We start from the raw sequence: 26,967 nt of genomic DNA, 5'->3' as shown, positions 1-26,967 counted from the left end.
CTATGATTGCGCAGCAGGTGTAGTACCACCAGTGTGGCGTAGCTACCATTGTGCAGTAGGTGCAGTGCACCAGTGTGTGGCGTAGTTACCATTCGTGGAGCAGGTGAGGTGTTATCAGTGTTACTTAGCTATGATTGCGCAGCAGGTGTAGTACCACCAGTGTGGCGTAGCTACCATTGTGCAGTAGGTGCAGTGGCACCAGTGTGGCATAGCATTATAGGTGGAGCAGTTGCAGTGGCAGTGTTCCTTAGCTATTATTGTGCAACAGGTGCAGTGGCACCAGTGTGTGGTAGATGGCGTTGTGTAGCAGGTGTAGTGCTATCAGTATTACTTAGCTATGATTGTGCAGCAGGCGCAGTGGCACCAGTGTGGCGTAGCTATCATTGGTGCAGCATGTGCAGTGGTACCAGTGAGTGGTAGCTACCATTGGTGGAGCAGGTGCAGTGGTAGTGTTGCTTAGCTATGATTGTGCAGCAGGTGCAGTGGCACCAGTGTGGCGTAGCTATCATTGGTGCAGCATGTGCAGTTGTACCGGTGAGTGGTAGCTACCATTGGTGGAGCAGGTGCAGTGGTAGTGTTGCTTAGCTATGATCATGCAGCAGGTGCAGTGGCACCAGTGTGTGGCGTAGTTACAATTCACGGAGCAGGTGAGGTGTTATCAGTGTGTTACTTAGCTATGATTGCGCAGCAGGTGTAGTACCACCAGTGTGGCGTAGCTACCATTGTGCAGCAGGTGCAGTGGCACCAGTGTGGCATAGTCACACACACCACCAGCCATCAGTGCACGCATCAATTGTTAACGCATCCACAATTAACTATTGTAGCAATCTCAGTATGGTACACTTTACTTTTAAACATATTCATGTAAAGCACAGCATGCCACCATTGCTAAAATTCAAATCTAACCCACATTATTCCACTACACACCACATGCACACACTCCATAACACATGGCGAAAAGACATTGCCATTTACAATGCCATTAGCTCAAACTCAAATAAATCCAAGCCCGATTGCATTTCCAATGCTTGTTTTTAAAAGAGTGGGCAAATGGTGCATTTTCAAGCAAGTTTGATAAAGCAAGAAGGTTAATAAAGTAATTATAGTTAGGCAATCATTAGGGTGCAAGAGAATATAAGCCTGGAACCCTGCCGTCCACGGTCCTCTCATAAGGTAGATTACAAAAACATTTAACTGTAAGTATTACAGAAACATACCAGGACAGTTATTACTTTATGCCTGTTAAAACCTTGTTCCTGATGTCCAACCATCAGCTCACTGAGCCATCATTTCAGTCACCACACTAACTGTAGATTGTTTTGTCTATACTTTAGGCAAGGATGTAATTGGATGCAGCACAAGTCAAAATTCTGAAGCAAAATATAACATTAACAAAAGTAAACATCAAAGACTCCTGAAAATGAATGGTGTGTTGATAAGGCATGCAGATGCAGAAGGAAAGTTTTGCTTCATGAGCAATCTTTCAGCTTCTCTCATGCACTCTTTAAAACATTGACATTCTAAATGTTCATTCACTGAATTTAATAAAAGTAGACATGCTAAGCACTGGAAAATCCACAAAGGGAGGGGGGTGAGACTGATGGGTCTGCTCCGATACCAGGTATGAGCAGGGCTAAAGGAGACATTCAACCACAGGTATGAGTTTGAGCAAGAGAAACGCAGTAGAAACTAATTCTGTGTTTAAACCTTACAAACGATTAATGCTGCAATCTTTCTACTTCAGGACTGTCAGTTAACATAAATAGAGCAAAGTTTAATCGCACATGTGAAGTTATCTTAAGGTAACTTTGAGTAATTAATACAATCACATCCTGGAAAGATTCATTAAGCTACTTTTTGAAAATAGATTTAGTAGCACTGTTAAACTTAGAAATCAACATGAACTTATGTGTGTGTTTTTCTTAACCGGTACCCTTTTCTTACCAATAATGACACCGGTGACCACAAAACAAAGCACAAAATGATTGTTTCTCGAACATATAAGCCTGCTGCTTCTTGCTTGGCTGCTGGTTGTTCACTCCCACGTAGGAAGCTTATGATTCGAAAGATTCAAAGACTCTTTGGAGTTAGGGCCGAAGTAACTTGCCTGCAAGGTTTGACATTTATGAACTGAGGGAAGAAATCTCATACATTCACCCTGCCTGGCCTCCTAAACGTTCTCAGTGACAGTGTGCACTTGTAACGGATTGTGGCCACTAATTACTAGGAGCTGAGGAGAAATGGACTTGTTTCATTGTTTTATCTGCAGGCTCTGAATAATTGCCGGAATCAGTGTTGTTACTTATAGTGATGAAGCGAGATACAGAAGATTTTGTGTGTACCTCATTCAGATCAATCACCTCCATAATAAAGTAATATATTAATTTTGATTGTTGTGTATTAACCAAAACACAAACATTACATGTGGGAAATGCTTTGCACTAACAGGTTTAAATAACATATTAATTGGTGATGTAAAATGCATGTTAAATCTATTTTGTGCATTTAAGTGGTGTAAAATGCATGTCTGTGTTATAATGTGCATTGTGCATTTGCATGTTGCTTTCTGCTTTATTTTAATGGCTTGCAGTGTGATGCTTTTCTGCTAGGTAACGGTTTTAAAGGGTAAATATTAGCACTGGTGGTTGGGGGACAGAAAACACATATTTTATGTATTCACATTTTCTTTTTCTGTTTATCTTAGTTTTGGTGGGTTGCCAATTCCAAAATGGCTTCGCTTTTCCCGATTCTGTGCAGTAGAAAGGCTTACATCATTTTGCTGAGAGAAAGCTCATTTATGCTGCCTTCACTGAGAAACATTTTGAAGCTTCAGCTAACTATGATTCGAGGCCACTTGATATGAATGTTGGTGAAGTGGCTGCGTGCCAAAGTGATAACCACGAGAACAGCTGAATGTATGCCAAGGACAAAAGCATGGTGCCTTTCAAAAAATGACCACATGGAAACAGCTGAATCACTGAAAATGAACATTTAAACAAAAAGGCCTAATGTCGAACAGGAACTGTCGAACGTTTATTTATTAGTTTGCAAACAAAGTTCTTCACGTACATCCTGGAAGTTTGAGAAATGTATGAACAGTGAAATTTGAATCTGTCAGCTTTTAATCAGCAAGTTATTCATGGACATCCTGAAAATTAACAAATACATTGTGGATTAACGAACATCCTGGAAGCTAATAATTGCAATGTCATGACCAATCAGAGAATGGAAACCGGAAAGTGTTGAAACATTTGAGAGTAGTGAGCCAGAAAATTCAGTATAAATATTAGAGCAAAATTGGGGTTTTAATGTCATTGGAGCTGAACGCAGAGAGAGATGCTCTTTGCACTGCAGCTGAACGCAGAGATGCTGGGAGCCTGAAACTATGCCAGACTGCTTGCTGATAACCCCTATAGGTTGGAGATTTCGTTGCGGGATACCAAGCCTGGGTGAGAGACTGCGTCCGAGGAGACTTGGGTTAGTGAGTATAGCTTTGGGGTTTAGTGCTGGGTAGGCAGGTTTTAGTGTAAAAATCTTTAGAATGAAATGCATGTTTTAACTATGGTTTCTCTGATCTTTTCATGCAGAATTTCACTTTCATTTGCAATGACCAAGGTTTGATGTTTTATTTTAGAGAATAAAGAAATTAATGTGAACTTGAATTTTTCTCTTTATGATTAAACACTTTTACTTGATTTATTGTCTGAATAAATAGCAATGCTCAGTGAGAATTAACAATGATAGAATAAATGCTAATTTTCTTTTATGCAAATTAATTACATAAAATCTTTTGAATAAAAATTAGATAAATGAAGAAGTAAAAGCTGGTCTTTGATTCTTCCTACGCCTAATTTTCATTCTAGTAGAGCCATTGCCACTATGGTGGTGTGTCTGAATAATTAAATGTCTGAATAAAACCATGGTAAAGTGTAAATAATCTGCAGGTGTAAATAATAATGAGTTAAATAGGTTTAGACGCTCCACCAAACATGTTACAGCGTTTTTCCATTGTGATTCACAAGACCCTTGAAGCCGAGTGTAAGTGAACAGGGTAAATGCGCAGTGTTATGGCCCCCACTGATGCATGATTTGTGTGTTTTAAGGTTTCGGGGAAATGGTGAGTATTGATTAGAAATGATTTCTGGAGCTGCGCTGTAGCAATAGCACTGCAGCCCCCATCGTTAATCAAAGAGACCAGACCATTATATCACAAAATTATCAGTCAGTCAGTGATCATCACATGTGTACAATAATACGAGGGCCGGCCAGAGGCTGCGCCGGCCCGGGTCACAGAGGGGTGTGGAAAAGTAAATTTTGCCATGTTCTGTGTCCCTACGCCTCATCCATCATATGTTATGTGTGCATGACCAATATGCATATGTTATTCCCCATGTCTGTTTAATGACGCAATTACAGTTGTGTCCACCTCTGGTATGTCATTTTCCAGTCCTCGTGAATACTACGAATATCAGGCCTATGTAAAGTTATATTGCCACGTTTCTCAGTGTGCACGTTATTTCATTATAAAGTCCCCGTTTCCAGGCCTCAAAAGGGCCCGGACAACAGATTCAGCTCCTGTCTCCTGAAAGCCTCGCTGAGGAGCGATACAGCCCCCACCTGTATCCTCGACCCTTCACTTACTTCCTGCCTCGCAGTGCCCGGTGCAGCTTGGCTCTGCCTCTGAGTCTGCCAAGAGTATGTTATGATTCCAGCTATCAGTTCAGTCCTTCTTCTCTGCATTCCTAAGCTACTGAACTGCATCAATAGTTTCCGTCATTGTCTAGCCTATTCGGCTCCACGTTAGAGAAATACTGTATTAATGGTCATTTAATATTCTTCATCACGCACTACATGTAGAATAATGCATGGTCCAGTCTTAGAATCAAGTTAGCTTTTCCCCTCATGACTTCTAGTTTATATCAACATGTTCCCTAAACATCAGATACCAGATAGGGTTTAGGTACATGTCGCTCCGACCCTCCAGACTCAAGTCTCTGCTCCTAGCACAGAGTTCGTAGCCCCCAGCTTCTCCTAGTAACACGTCATTGTCAGTTTACGCGCACCACCAGGTTAGAGGTCCCGGCTCCTTAGGTAGCCCCCTCCAATGATTCCGCCCATTCATGACATATTCTGTTACGTTTGCATCACATGTCTATGTATACTCCCAGTTACACCTACTTTTACTGTTATCTCTCGCGACTGCTACGCGTCACGCCTTCTGCTCCACCCACTGTTACGCCTACTGCAATGTAATGCTATGTGTTTGCGCTATGTATATAAGTTGATGTATTGTTATTAAAAGTTAGCGCGCTCATCCCAGACCCGGCCCCAGCAGCTGCTGGGTCATCCTATGCAGGTTGTCCCGATCCTGTCCTTATGCTGTAATAAACCTGCAGAAACTCCTACTACCTCGAATCTTGACTCTTATTTATTGAGCTACCTGCTATGATATATGCTTAGTCAAAAATAGGGTATTATTTATTTATTTACCACATAATGGCGCCCGAATAGGGACTTGCCCTTTCCCCACGCGTCGGTGAAGCCACGCCGACCCCCTGACCCTCTGCAGCCGTGACGGAACCATACCGGCCACGTGCAGATATTTCTGCCTCAAGTATCCCTCAGGCCCACGGAGGAGACGGAGGAGGCGGTCCAGCATCCGAACGAGACGGTGGAGGAACGCGGCGAGTCCCGACCAGAGCCCAAGCCAAGAGTCCAAGGTCCGAGGTATCCGGAGGCCCACCCGTAACTGAAGTCCGAAGTTCGTCGTCCGTCGTCCAGTCCAGTCCGAGGCCTTCCGTTCTTGCTGCCCGGTGAGTACCATTGCTGGGGTAGTATCTAGACAGGACCAATCTAAATTGACTCCTGGTCCGTGGGTTGGTGGTGCCCAGACTCACAAACGAAGTGTTCACCTAGGTGGATACGGGTCTTGATGCGTCCCTTTATGGGACCGGTATGTTCCGTACTGTTATAGCAGTGCATCCAGTAACTCTAGTCTGTTCCGTTCTCGAGAAATTCTGTTCTGTTTCTGTTCTCAGTATTCCAGGTAATATTCTGTTCGACCTGTCATTTATAATGTTGTTCAATGTATTTCCAATGTCGTGGTATGCCTGAATTGTTTTCCCAATTGTTATTGTTTTTCGTGTATTGTATTGTGTTCCGATTCAAGTTTACAATGCCGCTCTTTTCCAAGTTACGTCAGTTAAAAACTAGAAAGGGTTTATTAGAGGAAGCAGTTCCTGTCCCGCCCAGGGACAGTCCAGGTCATTTTATGTATCAGAAACATGGCATAAGCGCCATATTGTATCTAGATTTATGGGTAGAGTATACCAAACAGTTAGATGAAAAGTATAGATGGCCCGTATCGGGTACATGGGATGCCGAATGTATCATGCGAGTAGAAGAAGCATTATGGAAAAAGAAAGCCAGACAGTCACAGAAAGATGCCATCGAGTTATGGCGTAAGGAAGCCCATAGAAGGACCGAGAAAGAAGTCAGAAAGTCAGAGTTAAGTAGAGAATCCCAGGAACGAGCCCAAGAAAGAGAATTAATCGAGATAGGTGAACAAGTCAAAGCCGAACAGTCAGACAGACAGAGGCATGCCCTCATTAAGGGTATGTATCCTCTTCTTGCCGAAGGTTTGCCAAAAGCGACCCCAGAGGCATCTAGTAATTTCCCGCCACCATTAGTTCCGACCAAGCTACGTCACAAACCGACCGCAGCTGATATTTTTATTTCGTCCTATCTGGACGACACAGTCCCCGAATATGCAAATCCTGTTCGCGCTCCGCCAGTCCCTGTAAACCAGGTAGTTCATGCTCCTCCAGACACCGGGGTGCCCTTAACAGCTCCCCCGGTCCAGCCCGCCATACAAGTCCAGCCCACGTTACAATTACCGACCCTGCCAGGACGAAGAATGTCAGTCGACGATTCTAGTCTAGGGGCTGCAGGAGGAGGTCTTCCTCAAACCCCGCCGCCACACAAGCGTTTAACATTACTCGAATTACATGCTCAAGCGTTACAGCGCACGCCTAAACATCAGTCTGTTACAGAAATCAGGCAAACCCTTAACGAATGTGTCTATGATCCAGTTCCAGGCGAATATAATATGGTTTTATATTCCTTACGTGTAAGGAGAGTGACCGAGTATCTAGTCACCTTACCGAATATGAAAGAAGATCTAGACAGAATATATTGTTTCATCCGTACAGGGGATGATCCAGAAAGTATTGGCGAGATTATGTCTCAAAGGAAAGCCGAGATCCAGCTCATGATATTAAAGTTCCTGATTAATTGTCTAATAAGAGAACAAGACTACCCGTCTAAAGATTCCGCCGAGATGAAAATTCTGACAAGGTGGAGTGATAATATAGCCGAGGGTAAGCACAAGACCGTCAGTGCTATGGAGAGTATGTACAAGAAAATCCGTAAAGAAATAATAAAGATACACGAACAGCGTAAAGCAGCACTAGTAAGCGAGAAAGAAAGTATCTCTGATCCTGAAGAGGAAGAGAACGAGAATCCCGCCAGAATAGCGTATGTAGGAAAATCTAGATTTCCAGATCGCCATTTACGTCTAGAACACAAGTCTATTGTTCATCATCCAGCACCAGAACAAGGTTCTCTAGAACAAGTATTCCAAGCTACCGATCACATTCTGAAATCACGAGTCGGCTACAGTGAATTAAGTACTATGCATGAACAAGAACTAGCCCGATCAGCAGTCCGATGGATTACTGATTCTACCACTTTTCCAGACGAAATAGTGGCACAAATGTTTCTGAAACTGCCCCCAGCCGAGCAACGACTGGTGGGTATGTATATGATCCAGTACCTCATTACTCTGTATGAGGGTCAACACTCTGATCCAGGTCCGTTACACGATATCCTGAACGAGTTACTCCAGTATAGATGGAGAGGTCTAGGTACCGATTTAGTTAGTGTCATTCTAGAACAGCGTCACAAGTATAGAACGTTTCTGAATCCGCATTTTGTTCATGTTTCACCCCCAGAAAGCAAATCATTCTACATAGACAGACAGAATCCGTTACGAGAAGTCCACCCAGTCCAAGGGGCGGGTGGCGAAATGCAACGAGTGTTTGTATACACTCCGATTTCAAAGATGGAAATTCTTGAAATGAAGAAATTAATTCCCTGTCATGACAAAGATCCAGCAGGGTTCCATAGAGAATTAAAAGACATGCTCCGTATGGGAGAATACACTTACCCAGATATCGTTAAAATGTTAAAGGTCCTGCTACCCGCAGGGGTGTATGAAAAGCTAAAGGAAAAGGAATGGGAGGTGGGAGAGAAAAAGATCGATTGGGCAGTCCTAGAAGCAGAAGACAAGGCACGGGTACCAGGTACCGGTCTTGGAGATAAATGTAAAGAATTACCAGAATTATTGATTCAAGTTTTACCCAGATTATTGACAACTAGGAAGGAAGACTGGGATGCAATCTCAGCCTGTAAACAGAAACAAGATGAAGATATTAGTGATTTTTATTCTAGATTTGAGAAATGTTTCAGTATTAACAGTGGTCTCAAGACAAGTAGTGAGTCATACCCTCACCTTTTTGTTACCAAATTAGTCGAGAATTCAAGTCCACAAATTAAAAACCGAGTTTTGAAAGTCGAAAGCACCTGGCAAGCAAACACCCCGTCCCAGATGCTCCAGATGCTCCAGTATCACCAGAATAGAATCAGGGAAGAGCAAGAACACGAAAGAAAACGTATGAAAGACACGAAAATGAAAGTGCTAGTTGCACAATCTATTCCTCAAGACAGTCAGAAGAGGGGTCCGAATCAAGCCAGTCATCCTGCAGCTCCCGTTAAAGGGAACTGCAATTATTGTAAACAGCCAGGTCATTTTATAAACGAGTGTGCAGTTCTGAAACATAATATAGCTACTGGTAAGACTAAAGAAAGACCACGTCCGCCTAGACAAGAACAAGTTTCACAGACTCCTCAGCCACAGAATGCACAACAGACAGTTCCCGCACCGCAGCCCATTGCTGCAACACAGCACGTTACATCGCAGATGTACCAGTATGCTCAGACAGAGTATCCAGAGTACCAGCCATATTCATGAAACAGCCTAGAGAGGGAGGTAGGCTTGCCTCTCATCGAGATACCTGTAGATCAAGAAGGTCCCTATGTTCACAGTCAAGTATTAGGGAAAGACAGAAAGTTTTTGATCGATACAGGGGCAAGTAGGACCACAATCAGTCACGCCGAAGTTCCAGGGGCTCCGCTCTCAGGCTCAAGAAATGTTTCCCTTGGATTTTCAGGAAAACCAATAGTTAATGAGATTTCAAAGCCAGTCACTCTAGAAGTAGGTCCATTGTCCCGTACTACTGATCTGTTACTTACTAAGTCATGTCCAGAAAATCTATTAGGTATTAAGACACTGAAAGAATTAGGTGCAGTTATTTGCTGTTCCCCAGAGGGAATACGTCTGTTCCTACGTGACTTCAAGGGTCACTATGTATTACGAGATTTTGATTCCAGATTGTCTAATGTTCCACAGCATTTATGGGCGCAAGGTCCAACTGATGTAGGTTACATGCAAATCACACCCCATCGTGTGACTCTCAAACCAGGTGTAGTGTTACCCCGAATCAGACAGTACAGATTGCCACCTGAGGCTGTAGCAGCCTTATCCAAAATTATAGACGAGCTCATCGCTCAAGGAGTAGTTGTAGAAACTGACTCCAATGTATGTAATTCTCCGATCATTCCAGTCATGAAACGTACTGATCCAAATGCACCTCCAGTATATCGATTAGTGATTGATTTACGAGAGCTTAACAAATGTATTATTCCTCAGTACCCAGTTGTCCCAGACATTTCTTCCCTGTTAACAGCTATTGATTCCGAAGCCACGTTTTTCACTGTCATAGACCTCAAGAATGCATTTTTCAGTGTTCCAATTCATCCAGACAGCCAGTTTCTTTTCGGATTTTGTTTAAATGGAAGGAGCTATATGTTCACACGCGCTCCTCAAGGTTTCACAGAAAGCCCTAGTATTTACAGTCAAGCACTCAAGAGACAACTAGACAACATTCACATGCCAACTGGCACTGCCCTACTCCAGTATGTCGATGATCTACTGATCACAGCCCGTTCTGAACGTGACTGCGAGCGAGCATCACTTACAGTTTTGTATTTTCTAGCCGAGATGGGGCACAAGGTGTCACCTTCGAAGCTTCAGTTCTGTGTCCAGCAAGTGGTATACTTAGGACACTTACTGTCCAAGAGGGGTAGGCAGTTGACACCAGACCGTATCCAGTTAATAGCGAGTCTTCCCCAGCCCAGAACCCAGAAGGAGGTACGTGCCTTTATCGGCCTTACTTCTTATTGCAGACAATGGATTCCCCAGTATGCATTTCTAGCCAAGTCACTGATACAGTTAACGACACAGGAGGCAGCCGTATCGACTGTCCTCCCTTGGACATCTGAACATACACTGAGTTTCGACGAGTTAAAGAAAGCTTTATGCCAAGCTCCAGTTCTAGCTACACCGAACTACAGTAAGCCTTTTACACTTTTTGTTACTGAACGCGAAGGTACAGCATTATCTGTTCTCACACAAGATCAAGCAGGACAATACAAGCCCTGTGCTTATTTTTCGAGCACATTAGATCCAGTCGCCCAGGCGTTGCCTGCGTGCCTCAAGTCAGTTGCAGCCACAGCACTAGCTATCAGACAAAGTGATTCCATAGTTTTAGGACATTCCCTGACAGTACAAGTTCCACATTCAGTAGAAGTTCTTTTAAACCGAACACAAACTCAGCACTTGACAATTGCACGTTTAACAGGTTATGAATTGACACTGTTCCAGCCACACATAGAAATTAGACGCTGCAACGTCCTGAATCCTGCTACACTGTTACCATCAGTTAATTCAAATCCAGCCACACATGACTGTGTGGAAGTAGTTAACATTACGACAAAGCCAAGACAAGACCTGACAGACATTCCGTTACCAGACCCCGACCTGACACTTTATGTGGATGGTTCATGTATGAGAACTAGTACAGGAGAACTAGTCGCCGCGTATGCAGTGACTACTGACACTGAAGTTATTGAAACACACCGTATTGATACCCTGTCCGCTCAAGCAGCAGAGCTAGTCGCTCTGACACAAGCCTGTATACATGCCAAGAACCTGAAAGTTAATGTTTACACAGATTCACGTTACGCATTCGGAGTTGTACACGACTTCGGAGTGCTCTGGCAGGAGAGAGGTTTCATGACTTCTCATGGAACCAAGATTCAGCATGGTCTCCTTATTCAAGCCCTGTTAGATGCCATACATTTACCGACATCCATTGCCATCATGAAATGCAAAGCACATACGAAAGTTACTGACATTATTTCCCAAGGTAATGATCTAGCAGATCGCACAGCCAAGCTTACAGCACAGAATCCAGACATTCCAGTTAACATAATACATACTCCAGATCCGATTACATGCATGACAGTTAAGGACCCTACACAAGATGTCATAGATATCCAGTTACATGCTACTCCCGACGAAATCAAGAAATGGTCTGAACAAGGAGGGGTCCAGACAGATCAAGGATGGTTAACGAAGGGTAGAGCCACATGGTTTCTCCCCGATTCTATGGTTCAAGTCATTATCAATACCGCACATAGTCCAGCACATTTAGGAGAAAAAGCTATGTTAGACAGTATCCAGAACATTTGGTTCAACAAGCATTTACGAGCTGCAGCCAAGCAAAAAGTCCGTACCTGTATGATATGTTGTCAGTTTAATCCAGGTAAAGGTGTCCCGGTGGAACAAGGTGGTTTCCAGCCCCCTGACCACCCTTTTGAGGTCCTCCAGATGGATTATATTCAGATGGAGCGATGTCGAGGTTTCAAGTATGTCCTTGTAGTTGTATGCGCTTTGTCCAGATGGACAGAAGCATATCCAGTTCCAGATTACACAGCCGCGACCACTGCCAAGCAGTTGGTTCGTGAATTCTTCCCTAGATACGGACTCCCTAGAGTCGTATATTCTGATAACGGCCAGCCATTCTCCTCTGAACTGATGAAGCACGTTTCCCTGTTGTTAGGGTACCAGTGGAAGTTTCATTGTGTACGCCATCCTGAAGCAGCCGGTCTAGTCGAGAGACATAATCAAACCCTGAAAATCCGTATTGCCAAAGTTTGTAAAGAAAAAGGTGTGGACTGGCTAGTAGCTCTGCCAGTTGCTTTGTTTTATATGCGCATGGTCGCACATTCCAGATCAGGTCTGTCCCCGTATGAGGTCGTATTCGGCCGCCCCCCTAATATGTGGGGTACTCCTAGACCCCGAAGTATTACCGATGTTTCATGTAATATGCTGACAGATTACCTAGCTTCCTTGATGTCTGCCCTCAACTCATGTCGTTCACAGGTTGCTGCCGCATTTCCAGACAATACCGAGGTGGCACCGCATGAAATCGTTCCAGGTTCCCTAGTGATGGTCCGGAATTTTGACCGATCAAGTCCGCTGGAGCCTCGTTGGAAGGAGCCCCGTCAGGTCCTCCTCACCACCCGTACAGCCGTCAAGTTGGAAGGCAGAAAAGGATGGATCCACCTTTCTCATATTAAACTTTTTAAAGGATTGAAATCCGTTTCTAAAAACATTTCCCAGGATTCGAAAGATTGCCAGAACATTGTTTTAAAGGACTGTCCCGCAAAAGACATTACTACAACCCCTCCCTGGTTAGAGAAAACTCCGCAGCAGGAGTATAAGCAAAAGCTCAGGTCTAATAAGTCAGTCAGTTTGATTGTATAAGTCCTCCCCTAGGTGAAACGGTTAGACTGTTTCTGACATGTATAAAATAGACCCCCATAGTGAGAGAGTCAGTCGAAGTTCAATTCAATGTATCGTTTTTCTGAGTTTCGTATTATTCATCAGCATCTTGATTTCCTGCACCAGCTATGCGTTCTATCTGTATTTTCCAGTTCCTCATATAAATATGTCTGCTAATGCTACAGTAGAGCACACGTTTAGTGATCTGCCTCCTCACGAATATTCATACCGCCTCGCTATGCGCAACAACACATTTATCCGTATGTTACATTACTCACACCAGACCAGCAATGCCACTAATTGTTGGGTGTGTGGTCGACTCCCCCCTTTCCAGACACCGAAGGGAGTTCTGCCACTCTTTCCTTATCCATTCTCACATAATGGTTCGTGTGGAGCATGGTCCACGCTAACGTCATCCTCAACAGATATGTCTTTTCTTAACAGTACATGTTTTTCAGACAAGCAAGGTTTCCCCCACAGAACAGGTTTAGATCTAGAAAATGAAGTATATAATTTAGGTAATTATTCGTCGAATTTTATGGTCCTGAATGTTCAGTCTGATACTACTCCAGGCTTACCTGCTATTTCAGTACTACCTGTCAAAGGCGAATTATGTGTCCGTAGTTATGGTTCTGTACATGTAGGACATAGTGAATGTACTACTGTTATCCAGTATAGTGACAGTGGGAAATCTGTTTTCAAAGCTTCACGTCATTCTTATTTTATTTGTGGTCAGACCGCATATGTCCGTCTGCCCCTCGATTGGGAGGGAACCTGTTACATTGCCTTCCTACTGCCACCTGTTTTCCTAGCCCCATCTGATTATCACAGAAACACACATCTAGTACACATTAAACATAGAAGGGAGTCCCCAATTGTCGATTATACTGAAACTACTCTAGAACAGTATACAGATTTCAATAAAGGTTTCTTCTTCTTTGTAGGACCTGTCCAGAATAGTAAACTGATCCGTAGGTTAACAAGAACCCTTGAAGCTGTAGTAAATGAGACTGCCTCTGCTCTAGGTAACCTAACCGAAGAACAATCTGCTATGAGATTTGTCGTTTTGCAAAATCGTCTCGTCCTTGACGTCATACTGGCCGATAGGGGCGGGGCCTGTAGAGTCATCGAATCTAGTTGCTGCATTTTCATTCCAAATAACGCGCCGTCTGTTTATTCGGCTATAACCAGACTCCATAAAATTGCCCATCTGTTACACCAAGATCCAGGCACCTGGACATGGTCCGGTTGGTTCTGGAATATAATTTCCGCATGGGGATGGAAAGTCCTGTCCTTTCTAGGTATTGCAGTAGCGATCATATTCAGCTGCTGCCTCTGTATACAATGTGGCCCTGCGATTTGCAGCATGTGTGCTACCTCTTGTATTCCTAGTCCCAAGCCCCGTTCTAAATCCCGTTCCAAGACAATTCGAGACGAGCAAATGGTACTGTATGAAATGATAGATGGTATCATGAATATTGATGTTTCCTGATGGAAACGTAGTGACAAGGAGGGAATGTGGAAAAGTAAATTTTGCCATGTTCTGTGTCCCTACGCCTCATCCATCATATGTTATGTGTGCATGACCAATATGCATATGTTATTCCCCATGTCTGTTTAATGACGCAATTACAGTTGTGTCCACCTCTGGTATGTCATTTTCCAGTCCTCGTGAATACTACGAATATCAGGCCTATGTAAAGTTATATTGCCACGTTTCTCAGTGTGCACGTTATTTCATTATAAAGTCCCCGTTTCCAGGCCTCAAAAGGGCCCGGACAACAGATTCAGCTCCTGTCTCCTGAAAGCCTCGCTGAGGAGCGATACAGCCCCCACCTGTATCCTCGACCCTTCACTTACTTCCTGCCTCGCAGTGCCCGGTGCAGCTTGGCTCTGCCTCTGAGTCTGCCAAGAGTATGTTATGATTCCAGCTATCAGTTCAGTCCTTCTTCTCTGCATTCCTAAGCTACTGAACTGCATCAATAGTTTCCGTCATTGTCTAGCCTATTCGGCTCCACGTTAGAGAAATACTGTATTAATGGTCATTTAATATTCTTCATCACGCACTACATGTAGAATAATGCATGGTCCAGTCTTAGAATCAAGTTAGCTTTTCCCCTCATGACTTCTAGTTTATATCAACATGTTCCCTAAACATCAGATACCAGATAGGGTTTAGGTACATGTCGCTCCGACCCTCCAGACTCAAGTCTCTGCTCCTAGCACAGAGTTCGTAGCCCCCAGCTTCTCCTAGTAACACGTCATTGTCAGTTTACGCGCACCACCAGGTTAGAGGTCCCGGCTCCTTAGGTAGCCCCCTCCAATGATTCCGCCCATTCATGACATATTCTGTTACGTTTGCATCACATGTCTATGTATACTCCCAGTTACACCTACTTTTACTGTTATCTCTCGCGACTGCTACGCGTCACGCCTTCTGCTCCACCCACTGTTACGCCTATTGCAATGTAATGCTATGTGTTTGCGCTATGTATATAAGTTGATGTATTGTTATTAAAAGTTAGCGCGCTCATCCCAGACCCGGCCCCAGCAGCTGCTGGGTCATCCTATGCAGGTTGTCCCGATCCTGTCCTTATGCTGTAATAAACCTGCAGAAACTCCTACTACCTCGAATCTTGACTCTTATTTATTGAGCTACCTGCTATGATATATGCTTAGTCAAAAATAGGGTATTATTTATTTATTTACCACAGGGGGTGTAGTGACCGATATTTTTGGTAGATAATCGGTCTGATTATGACCGTTGCCCACTACCATCTCAGCATATTTTAGCCTAATATAGTGATATTTAGGCCTGTTTCTGACTTTATCTTGTTTTATGGCAGTGCTGACTATTGCCTTTGACATGCTTTCATGTTATCTTGCTTTACAATTCATATCATCACGTAGACATAGTGATGTGTAGACTTGAAGGGGCTTGCCTATTGGCTTTGGCATGATCTTATGTCTTCTTGCATTCTAATTTTGGCTCTTTGCAGGAGTAGAGGCCTATGCTTGAGCAACTCCATATTCTAAACTGCTGCCATCTTCTGGGCCTCTTTAGGTGAGAGGTTATATTTTAGTTTCATGTGTTGTTCACCAGCAGTGAACCAGAGAGAACCGGTTCTTAATCAGAGGAATGTGCTCATTCGATGCCGGAGTCATAGCAAAACGCTTGGCCAGCTGCTTGTTGTGCTCTCTTGGTACGAGGTGGTACAGGAATCCAGTGAGAACTGTAGGCGGAGTTTGCTAGAAACTTCGATGGAGAGCTGCATTCTATATTAGAGAAAGGGGGTCGGAGAGAGGGTGAGATGCTGGTCTGGTAATTCTGGCGGTCTGATGATACATCACGGTGCAGACGTGCAGTCGTGTTTGTTGAACAGAGAGTCCTGACCCAACCAGAGAGGGAAAGAGAGACGGACCCTTCTTCAGATGTAAAGATGCCTACGATCATGGTGAGGTGTTCCATGTATATCTAACTTTATCTAACTATGTCTTTTATTTTCAGGCTCTATGTATATGTATGTGTTGGTGATTGCTACACATGTCTACTGTGATGTTTAGTTATTTCTTTCTTTTGTCATCCTATTATCATGTAATATAATAGTAGGATATAATCGAGCATATAATTTGTCTTTATTCCTTGTGAAGGAAGGTCAGGCCCCTTTTTTACCAAGTATTTATAGAGGGATGGGCGATTCCCCTCTAATGGTTAATTGTTGATACGGAAGGGAAATTTGCTCCTTGCAGGGATGTCTAAATTCTAATTATTCTATCTAATACATTGCTAGGAGGAGCATGCGCTGTGTACCCTCTCGGATGGGGAGGTGTTGTGATTTGCTGTGTACCCTCTCAGATGGGGAGGTGTTGTGACTTGTTGTTATTTGCGAGCTCCTCTGCAATGGTTTTATATGTTGTTCGTGTTTATTCCTTTCTTAGGTAAGTATTGTGAAATGTGGTGTCTTTCTGGATTCTGAGAAAGTTTGTGGTAAGTAATGGCCTGGTGACTGACAGAAGCACCAAAACATACAGAAAAGCAGGTCATTACAGGGGGCCCTCGTCCGACTCTTACTTGTTGTTCTGATGTTTTCCAAGCCAATGATTCACAAACAACAACAAATTATTAGCCGCGAGCAGTAGACTGATGCAGCAGTCACAAAGAAAGTGAAACGCGAGCACTGCAGTGCACCAGGGCACCTTCCCTGACTGCAAACATCCCTGTCCAGAGAACATTACTGGGAGTTGTGGCCTAAATCTGCAACCCAAGACCTGTTTACAGCAATACCTTTAAAGGCCTGGAGTCTGACACGGGCTGATCGCCGGCTCCACAGCGCAAGGTTATTGTTGAAGTGTCTTTTCTCTTCGAGCATAAGAGGAAACTGCACAATGGATGGTCTTTCTGCAGGGTCCCTGTGTGTGTGTCCTGCCACCTTTGCTCAGTCGAATCACTGACACGGATGCCACAGCAGACGCAGGTCTATTCATGCGCCAGGCACTGCACTCTGCAGGGGGTCACGAAGAGGCCAGTCCATGTTCATGACACTGCGTTGAGAAAGGTCCCATTAAAAACTCATGAGGAAATTCAGCTAAATGAAAAACTAGCATGAAAAAACTAAAGTGTCTCTCTCAGTTCTGTGATTGAGGTGGTTCACTTCAGTGTTAGGCATGCGGATAAATGCTGAATGAATGAAAAGGATTGCAGAACTCTAGTCTGTCGGGTGGATGGTCTGGGCGTGCCTGCTTCACTGAAGATGAGCAGATTATGTAGTGATTTCATTACACCCCGGGATTTTTATAAGTGGGATAAAAAAATGGGGGGTCTCTCCAAGGGGTGTGACAGATGTAATTAAGGGCGTGCCTGTTTCACTGAAGAGTAACAGATTATATAAGTGATTCCACTATACACCGGTGCACACGGAGACCGCTTGATAGGGTGTGAACTCCTGCACTCTACAGCCAAACCCAGGGCTTTATCAGCTCGGTCATGCTTCCTATGATCTCAGCAATGCCAAGCGTCCTTTAGAAGAATGAAAGGGAAGAGCAGCATTCCAAGGTATCCTTCTTGGAGCCTAGAAACTGAGGGGTGTTCAGAAGCACCATTTATACGGAGAAATGGTGTTATCTACACATCTATTCACTTTTGCAATGGGTTTACAAGGCTGAACAGAAATTATATCTCCCACCAGCAATCATTGAAGCCGTCCTGCTTCTGCAGCACTTGACAGGGCAGGTAGGTAGTGGTATTAAGGAGGCCGAGAGGTTTGGGCTCACACGCATCCTGTTGCTTCTGATGGAGCGAGGATCTAAACAAAAATTTTGAGGTTTTCGTGACTCCGAGATTGTGATGATGTACACATGCGCGACTGAGCTCGAGAGAAGTGCAAGCAGCCTGTGCCTGTACAGCGTGGTTCAAGGTCAGCGTGGCCTGGAAGTTCGAGCTGGTGCCAACAATTTGCATGTCCGCATCGTGAGCATGGGAAAATAATGTGAAATAACAATTTAAAGGACACAAGCGGAAAGAACTGCTAAAGGACAATTTAGACTTTATTTTTGGATTATAACGAAGACTTGGCGGAAATATGGACAATGAGGAGATGAGATAATGCTCATCCACCCCTTGATTCAACCAATAAGAATGAATGAAGACCCTAAAAGTTACCAATCTTAGATAGATAAGTTAGGGAAAAAGGGTATAAAAGAGGGCGTTTGGAAGTAAGAAAAAAGCTTGCTTTTCGATTTTATTTCGCACCACGACATGCTGTCGGATTGAAGAACATTTCTTATTGTGCAAAGGCTTTGACATTTTTCTGGACTTTAACTTTTTGAATGGGTGCGGAGTACTGATGGGAGGTGAACATCAAGAAAGAATAGAGAGGTGGTTTTTGGGAACTATTCTGTCCTTATGCTGATGTCCGTGTCCTGGAATCTTGGTAATATGATTTTTACTTATTTTCCTGAACTGTTATGCTAATAAATATAAATGTTTTGAACTTAATTTCTCTTTCTCTCTAGGTTATTAAATGTTTAAATGATTATTGAAATAAACTGAATAAAAGTAAGGTCATGTTAGGAGATTTAATCTCTAAAAAAAATTAAATACATGGAGAATTAAGCTGGTCTTGTTATCCATTAGTTAACTTTTACTAGCAGATCCATTGACAATAAAGGTGGGGTGTTTTAATGTTTCTTGAAATAAAACCATGGTAATATCGATAAACTGCAGATGTATATAGTGTATAAAATGTTAGTATGAAATAAGACACTCCGCTTAAATCCAGCAGCCCTCCTCTAATCTTCACCAATCCCGGGAGTAGGATGAATGTGTGTATGAATGACTCGCGGTGTTATGGGCCCCACTGACGAATAATGTGTGTACATCTCCCAGGGAGTACGGTGTTGGTTTGCAGGTGTTTTCTGGAGCTGCGCTGGATCAGTTTTTCTTGGTAGCAGAGCATTGGTTGCTATAGGTTAACTAGGATAAGCAATGTATAGGGCAATGTATGTAGAGTTTTGATGTACAGAATTTATGACTAACATTATATGTTGAGTCTGTATTGTGCTATATGTAGTCTGGAATTGAGGCTTCTGGGAAGTAGGAAGCTGGTTACTCTGCCTTGGAAGAGGAAGTGTGGCATGTAAGTCGCACACGTGTGGCATCTAAGTCATACATCACATAGTCTGTTTTCAAAGTGGTGACATTGTTGTATGTTACAAGTTTAGGGACCGTTACGTATAAAAGTGGTGAATGTATAGCGAAGGCAACCTATAACATTTTGGGTTTAAGCAAAGGAATCATTGCGTATTCTGACTTAAAACTTATCCCTGAGAGAGTAATAGAGTTTCACCTAAGCTTCAGAGAAGGGTAAAGTAGAGGGATGTGCTACTTTATCAGCGAAACTAAAATTCTGTGGTAGAGAAGAGGTAAGCGCTGTCTACTGGAAATACAGAATACTTGTGCGATTGAGGGAACTATCACTTTGGTTTTAGTGAAACAGACAAATAGAGATGTTTTATGTCATTACTAACTGATTTTAGTTGTATAAAAGTGTAAATAAGTGTGCCGATAAATTTTGTAAAGGAGGGGTCAGTTGAAGCTGCAGAAGCCGGAGCAGGGCTGACGTCAAAAGTGTCACGCTGGGATTGGTCCGCGTGAGTAGGATGGAGTAAGCGCTGATTGGTGTGTTAGCAAAGGCTGTTAAATCAATAGTTGTGAATAATTGAAACGTATCTTGTGCTGATCGGTGCGTTAGTGTGAACCGCGCTGTGATAGGTCGGTGCAGCGAAGCAGTTTGTGGAAGAGTGCGCAATTGCTTTGAAAGTCAGGAAATCATCAGAAAAATTGGGTTTTATTACAGAGAGGAATAAGAAAAACCTACATGGTTCAAAAAGTTGAAGAATGTGTTTAAAAGGGATAAGGCGATAGTGACAAGAGAGGGAAAATTGCTGCCTCCACCTAAAACGCCAGCATCGTATATGATGACAAAATATGGCTACCATACAGGTATATGGTTAGAAAATTTGGCTAGATATACTAAGAATGATGGTGCATTAGCATTTCCAGAGGTAGGTTCCTTTAGTTTTACTGTACTGCAAAATTTGAGAGAAAGGATGACAAAGCTTGAACCAAGACCTAGACTGACTCAATTTGAAGCATTATTTGAGTGGGAAGATGAGATGCACGAGTTGGAGCGAGAAAGGTTTGAAGAGTTCAGAGGACCAAGAGGTAGATTGCGAGGATTGTGGGGAACAACTCATGAGAGTAGAATGCGGAGATGGAGAAATGCTGATATGTGTGATGGAATGTATCCGGTAAAAACAGTTGATGAAATGGTAGGACGGAAATGTACGGAGAAAAGAAATAATGTGGAGTCAGAAAGGAAATGTTATGAGGATTGTGAACCAGAGGATGTAGTACTGGGGAGATACTAAATAGAAGACCACCTCCATACCAACCGAGTTCTGTAACTGTGACTCCAAATGCTCCACCGATGGAGGATCGATATACTGGTACCCGGAGACGATTTTCTAATTTCAGAGATCTTCCAGAAAGGGTAGAAATGAGATATGATTCTAATGCCCCATTAATGGAAACCAGACTTACTGGTACACCCAGACAAAATGATGAAAACAGAGGAAATGTAACTAGAGTAGAGAGGCAAATTGAAGAACAACCAAGTACTTCTGAATATATACGTTCTACTAATGAATTAACTGAAAAAATACAGGAACTCACTAAAAATATAGAAGCTGTAACTGTCTCAGTAACAATAGGTGCTGTAATTCCAGTGTTTGAAAACCAGAAAATAAAAGAACCGTCATTAATAATTCCTTTGAATCAAAGTTTACAAAAAGTAAGAAAAAAGGTTTATCCAGATTTTTCCAAGGTTAGGCGTACTAGCCATATGACACCGCCTGACTTGATATTTAACCAAAGTCTTCCTTATAAGTTTCCAACGGGTGCGGAATCAGATTCTGCAACACCCGAGAAAAGTGTAGAGAAAATCGACTTGTCACAAACTCCGGTAGGAACGGCAGAGCAGGAATTAAGTGATTGACTTAAAACTTTGAAAGTAAGAGACCAAGAACCTAAAGTATTAGATGTGGTTAGGCTAAAAATCGATATGGACGAATTAATAATTGGAACAATTGGAACGGATAGGTTAAAAGTATACCAAGATGATGAATTAATGTTTATGTGTAAAAGCATTACTTGGAAAGTGAAAAACCTCCATGATCGATTAGAAGGATTGGCAAGTGTACTAAATGTAGATTTTGCAAAGCATAAAGTGTTACAGAAACCTTACAGAGTAGATTTTACTGAAAAAGGTATTGACAACATGAGCACAGCTGGAAGACTAACCCAGATAAAAGAGCTAATTGTGTTGCTGAGATAATGGGGAGATGTGGATAAGTGGAAAGCTAAATGGGCAAAGAAAAGAGAAGAGAGCAATGATAAAACAACGTTAGCGTTCCCAGAGAAAAAGAACCTGTAGCAAATGAATTCCCTATGGGAGAAATACCCGGAGGAGGATATGTGCATGTTCCTTGGACTAGACAGGATGTATTGTCATTCACAAATGATTTCTCCAGACTGAGAGAAAAACCAGTGGAATGGTATCGACAGGTAGATCGATTTGTTAAGGTTTCAAAGGTACTATGGGAAGATTTAGACGGATTGTTTGACATAGTAGTATCAGCAGACCTATGGTCTGAGTGCAAAATTACAGTGGACTGGCCAAAAACTGAATATCCACGACATCCAGTAACAGGTGCTCCTGGACCTGAGGTAATGCAAATGTATGAACAAGTAATAGTGTTTCTGAAAAATAAAATTCCACCAAAAGAGACAGATTGAGTTAAAATTGACAGGACATTGCAAGAGTCAAAGGAGTCAGTACATGCATTTTATGAGAGATTGTTATTAGTGTTTAATCAGTACAGTGGATATGAGGAGTTGAATGAAAAAGACATGAGTCATTTTGCATATCGCTTTGTGTTTGGATTAAGACCAGAAATAGCAGACATGATTAAGCATAATTTGATGGGGTGGCAGTCATGCTCAGTAGACGAGGTTTTGAGACATGCAAAATACTGTAGTGATGAGATTGAGGTTAAGCAAAGAAAGCTTAAAGAGAAAGAAATGTGGGCACAGGTAAAAGTGGCTGAACATCAAGTAGCTCAATTAGAGAATAAAAGTTCAGAAGGAGGTCAAGGAAGAATGAAAGGAAATTTTAACAAAACAAAAGTAATGGGAAATCTGGATGAGGCTAAGAAAAAGTTTCCTTGTCACAATTGCGGCAGGTTAGGGCATTGGAAGAAAGAGTGTAAGTATAAACCAAGAGTTAATTCCGAAAATACATCATTGAATCCACAGGTGCAGAATGAGGTAATTCAACAGTCATCGCTACAGCAGCAGGTAGTTCCCCAACAGAGTCAGGTGCCACAACCTCCACTTCCACACAGTGTAAATCTACAGAAATACAGTGCAGAGACAGGATTGTGCGGAGGAGAACAGGTAATAAGATCACCTAGAGTGAATGTGAGTTCGCAGTATTGGTTGAAGGAAGATGGGAGTGAGTCAGATGACAGCTTCTGGCGGTGCCTGAGAGAGGGAGAAGAGTGCGTACTTGGCCCCACTCTAGAGGTAGATAAATCTGGTCCTTTTGTGAATGATATAAATGTGACCTTCCTAGTGTACACAGGTACTACCCGTTCTACTGTTAGATCAGTGGCAGTCCAAAATCTTCCTCTCTCTTGTGACAGCATCCAAGTTGTAGGTGTAGCAAATAGACCGATCAAAACATCCCTAACAAAACCAGTGGAAGTAGCAATTGGAAACTTCAAAGACATGCATCGATTTGTAGTCTGTGACAGTAGTCCTGTTAACCTTCTTGGTAGGGACATTCTGTGTAAAATGAAATGTGCCATTTACTGTTCACCAGATGGCATTTAGCGTCAAACCCCAGACGAAGATAGTTTGTATAAAATGACTATGTCACTGTTAGAATCAGAAAAGTGTGGTATGTTTCCTGTATTTGACAGAGAGAAGATACCTGTTGAATTGAAAGAGTTAGTCAAATAACAAGTGTGGGATTTCACAGGAGAAGATATTGGGCTAATGAAAGATGTAGATCCTGTGAAAGTTTCTGTAAAAGAAGTAGTGAGTTACCCAAACATTCCCCAGTACAAAATTAAAGCAGAAATAATCGAAGGAATAACACCAATGATAAGCAAAATGATTGAACAAGGAATTTTAAGAGAAATAGTAAGCAGTCCATTTAATTCACCTATAATGGGATTGAAAAAGCCTAATGGAACGTTCAGAATAGTACAGGATTTGAGAAAGATCAATGAAATTGTTTTCCCATGTTGTCCAATTGTGTCAAACCCAGCAGTAATCCTGTACCAAATTCCACATGATGCAGAATGGTATACAGTCATTGATCTTTGTAATGCGTTTTTTACTGTTCCATTACACCCTGATAGCCAGCCAATATGTGCTTTCCAGTTCGGAGTCCGTATTTTGGCATGGTGCCGAAATCCTCAGGGGTATACTGAGAGTCCATCTATCTTTAATCAATCGCCCGCGGACCTCAGCCCCCCATGACGCCGCCCCTGGGGCCCACCTGAGCCTCCGCGGCAGCATGTCGGAGCCCGCCGCCGGCGGGAGTGCCGCCGGGGCCGCTAACGCCAACAACGACCCGCTGCCCCATGTGGATCCCGGGCCCTTCCCACAGCCACACCGTCTGCCCTCGCAGCACCTCCCCAGCAATGTCCTGCTTTCTTTTCCAACACGCGTAGTCCAGGCGGCAGATATCACAAGAAGGGACCCCGAGGGCCCCCCACCTCCCGTCCTGACTCCTCTCCCCCGGGCCGGGGGCCTCTCGCTGCAGGAGGCGCCTGCCGTGGTCCATCGAAGGATGAAGGTCTGGGCGGCCCCGGGCGAAAACGGAGGGGACTGCGGCACCGGCTGCCGGGCGAGGAGGAGAGTCAAGCCGCCCCTGCTGCTCATGAGTACCGTGCGCGCAATCCAGTGCTACAGCGCACACACTCACCACAAATCACCCGGCACCCAACTCCTGCAGACTTCCTCCACCACCAGGTGCAAGCACTGCTCTCACAAGGGCCCCAAACAAGAGGGCTCTCTGGGTTCCTCATTGGACTCTTGACTTTGGTGACTTTTGTGTATCCAGACATTTTTGGAGATGGTCCCCTTCCCGCCACGGACTCTCATGGACTTCTTTACTTTTGCTTTTGTCCTGGCTGCCATTTTGCTGCTGCTCTCGGCCGCTTTTCTCTGGACCCCGACGCACCATCTTGTCCATTCCCTCGTCTTTTACCCTTTTCCCTAGTTTCCCCCTTGACGATCCTCAAATGTTTCTTCCCTTTTCTGATTTGCCTTTTCTCCATACCCTTGTATCCCTCCCACCCTCCCTTGGTGCTCTGACTGCATCCCCCCTCCGACCCCACTTAATGGAACTCTGGTTTTCTGTTTTTTGGTTTTTGTTTGTTTTTTCCCTGAGAAAATCTACTATGTGTATATATATGTATATAGAGATAACTCTAATCACTAGTATATGCAGTAGACCTTTGTACTATCTACCATTCCTATGTTACTCTTAGAGTATATCCATTCGTATCTCTTCCTTGAGTGACTTTACTACTTGTACATTTGCAATTTTCCTTTCTGTTTGTATCTCCTCCTTGTGTGACTTTGTATCTTGATATTGTACATTTGCATTTTTTTCTGTTTGTATCTTTTATGTAACGCATGTAATTCTAAGTCCTTATGTTTTGCAACTGGTTCTTATGTAAAGTGCTCTGACACCTTCGGGTAAAGTTCGCGCTATAGAAAATCGCATTAAATAAAAAAATAAAGAAATCATTAGAGAGTTTAAGCATGCCTGGAGAATCAGTACTGGTTCAATATATTGATGAGCTGTTGGTGGCATCAAAAACAAAAGATGCATGTGTTTCAGACGCCATTGCATTACTGAATCATTTGGCAGACGGAGGACATAAGGTGTCCCCATCAAAGCTACAGTTTTGTCAGAAAGAAGTACAATACCTAGGTCACAAAATTGCTAAAGGAATTAGACAAGTCACCATAGAGAGAATTAAGATAATACAGGGAATGCAGCCACCAAAAACACAGAGACAAGTAAGAATATTTATTGGAATGGTAGGTTACTGTCGACAATGGATTAGTGGATTTTCACTAATAGCCAAACCCTTACAGAGATTGACAAGAGTTGATGTCAAAGATCCCATTATTGTTGAATAAAACTGAAATGGAAGCCTTTGAGCGACTAAAAAACAGTTTATGTGAAACACTTGCATTAGGAATGCCTGATTATGAAAAATAGTTTGAACTATATTGCAGTGAATGAGAAGGATGTGCATTGTCAGTCCTAATTCAGAGACATGGTAGACTGAGAAAGCCAATTGCATATTTCTCAGCTATTTTGGATCCAGTTGCAAAAGCATTGCCAGGATGCTTAAAAGCAGTAGCTGCTACAAGTGTGAGTCTGGAACAAAGTGAAGGTATAGTTGTGGGATTTCCTTTGAGAGTATATGTACCTCATTCAGTGGAGATTCTCCTTACTAGGACAAAGACACCGTTCCTTACCAATAACAGAATGACAAAATAAGACAATTCTAGGTGCAGATAATGTGACAATTTCACTATGTGTGAATGTAAACCGATCTACACTGTTACCTGATGTTGTGGATGCTGAAGTAAGAAATGAAGTTGATCATAAATGTTTGGATGTTCTTGATTACTGTACCAAGCCAAGACCTGACATTAAGGATGAACCATTGCCTGAGTCTGATTATGTAATGTTTGTTGATGGTTCATGTCTGAGAACAGATGAGGGTGTTCTGAGTGCTGCATATGCTGTATGCACCGTGGCAGATGTCCTGGAAGCATCTTGTTTGATAGGAATTCGTTCTGCTCAAATAGTAGAATTGATTCCTTTGATCCGAGCATGTGAACTAGGAAAAGAGATAAGAGTTACCATAGTGACTGACAGTCAATATGGCTTCGGGGTTGTCCATGGTTATGGTCAACTGTGGTCCCAAAGAGGTTATTTGACTTCTGCAGGATCCCCCATTAGAAATGCTGAATTTGTGAAAATGTTGATTGATGCAGTCCAGTTACCTGATAAAATTGCTGTTTGAAATGTGCAGCTCACAAGAAGGGAGGTGACTATGTTACCAGAGGTAATCTGACTTCTGCAGGATCCCCCATTAGAAATGCTGAATTTGTGAAAATGTTGATTGATGCAGTCCAGTTACCTGATAAAATTGCTGTTTGAAATGTGCAGCTCACAAGAAGGGAGGTGACTATGTTACCAGAGGTAATCGTTTCGTTGACTCAATTGCAAAATACTGTGCTAAAAATCTTGCATCTATAAATCGGGGCAGAAAAGCTGAACATGTTTCAAGTCCTTTAATGCTAACCACAGTAGTTGAAATTGCAAACACAACAGTGATGGACAGAATGTGTATCAATGTCACACATTCACCCCAGTCCAAAGATCTGGGCCCAAATCCATCGTTTTTCCACTACACACCACCCTGGGTTAGACAATGGCGATATGCAAATCAGCGCTGACCCTGTGCCCCATGGGAACAGTCCAGTCCGAACTACAAAA

The 26,967-nt window shown here is 43.0% G+C and overlaps 1 long non-coding RNA gene across 1 annotated transcript in view; it reads left to right on the top strand.

The window, feature by feature from the left end:
- LOC144772573 (uncharacterized) overlaps nucleotides 1–3,823 on the top strand; it is a 152,283-nt gene extending 148,460 nt beyond the window's left edge. Inside the window, exon 3 of the long non-coding RNA XR_013599806.1 lies at nucleotides 2,705–3,823. This is a non-coding gene — a long non-coding RNA (uncharacterized LOC144772573). The remainder of the gene's footprint in view (nucleotides 1–2,704) is intronic.
- Nucleotides 3,824–26,967: the final 23,144 nt, after the last annotated feature.

This window comes from Lissotriton helveticus, chromosome 8 (assembly GCF_964261635.1).
Source record: "Lissotriton helveticus chromosome 8, aLisHel1.1, whole genome shotgun sequence".
In the NCBI taxonomy this organism is placed as follows: domain Eukaryota; kingdom Metazoa; phylum Chordata; class Amphibia; order Caudata; family Salamandridae; genus Lissotriton; species Lissotriton helveticus.
The sequence above is the reverse complement of the archived record's forward strand: the minus strand, read 5'-3'. Positions and strand labels throughout refer to the sequence as shown.